This window comes from Nilaparvata lugens, unplaced genomic scaffold, assembly GCF_014356525.2.
Source record: "Nilaparvata lugens isolate BPH unplaced genomic scaffold, ASM1435652v1 scaffold8360, whole genome shotgun sequence".
Classification (NCBI taxonomy): domain Eukaryota; kingdom Metazoa; phylum Arthropoda; class Insecta; order Hemiptera; family Delphacidae; genus Nilaparvata; species Nilaparvata lugens.
The window spans coordinates 10,056-11,265 of NW_024094106.1; the positions used below are offsets into that span (position 1 = coordinate 10,056).

The following is a 1,210-nucleotide window of genomic DNA, read 5'->3' on the forward strand; positions in this document are numbered from 1 at the left end:
GTTTGATAGCTACCCTTGGCTTACAAGCGTTTTCATTGGAGCCCATGTTGCCTCTATTAATGCACTCAACATTAATAATTGTTTCATTGTATTCGATAGCTACCCGTGGCTTAAAAGTGTTTTCATTTAAGGCCCATGTCGCCTCTATTAATGCACTCAACATTAATAACTGTTTCATTGTATTTGATAGCTACCCTTGGCTTACAAGTGTTTTCATTGAAGGCCCATGTTGCCTCTATTAATGTACTCAACATTAATCATTGTTTCATTGTATTTAATAGCTACCCTTGGCTTACAAGCATTATCTTAAGGTCACCGACGCAAATTTCAATGTGTATGACATTGATTTTGGAACTTACTTATCTTAATGTCGACCAGGCATTTTCATTTCTGAACTTACTTATTTGTATTGATGTCGAACAAGACATTTTCATATTTGAAATTACTTGTATTAATATTGAATGTTTATAAAAATTGAATATTCAATTTTATATCAATGTGGAATGCATTGATATCTGAACTTGCTTGTATTAATGTTGTCTGAGACATTCAATTACTCTAAGGTTATTTGTACTAGTGTCAATCAAGACATTCAACCATTTCAATATATAGAGCATTGTTATTTCTGATTTACTTGTGTTAATGTCATTCAAGACGTGCAATTTATTTCAATGTATGTAATGTTGATTCTGAACTTCTGTATTAATGTCAACAGAGACATTCTCATTTTATTTGGGTTTTTCATTTAGGGCCTTGGTCGCATCATTTAATGTGTCTCGATTCTTTTTCGAATTTTGAATTTAATTAGCCTTGCCAATTTAAGGTATTGCTTTTTTTAGAGCTTGAATGCTCCCGTATTCTTTTTGATTATCTACATCTCATTGTCATTTGTTATTATTCTTTTTAAAATCATTAACATTGAATTTTTCAACAATTACTTTATTGTATCATTAAAATTTTCTATTTTTTGTCATTTTCAATTCAGGTGTCATTGACATTACCTTATCAATTGTTGTCAGTCTTCAACGGTCATTAGTATAATTAATTTACATTCATTCAAAATTTTGTAATTGTTTCCTTTCTAGCAGTTTTATTTCATATTGTGATAAGATTCATCTGAAGATTTTTATTTGATTCAATTTCCATTCACTGTTTTTGTATGTGGCCATCTGCCTATTATTTAATAATATTAAATCTCAACTTTGTTTAT

The 1,210-nt window shown here is 29.7% G+C and overlaps 1 long non-coding RNA gene across 1 annotated transcript; it reads right to left on the reverse strand.

Moving 5' to 3' along the window:
* Nucleotides 1–743: 743 nt before the first annotated feature.
* Nucleotides 744–1,140, reverse strand: LOC120349120. Its single transcript, XR_005570287.1, has 2 exons — nucleotides 1,002–1,140; nucleotides 744–849 (listed from the first exon to the last, which is right to left on the reverse strand). It is a non-coding gene; the product is annotated as an uncharacterized LOC120349120 (long non-coding RNA).
* Nucleotides 1,141–1,210: the final 70 nt, after the last annotated feature.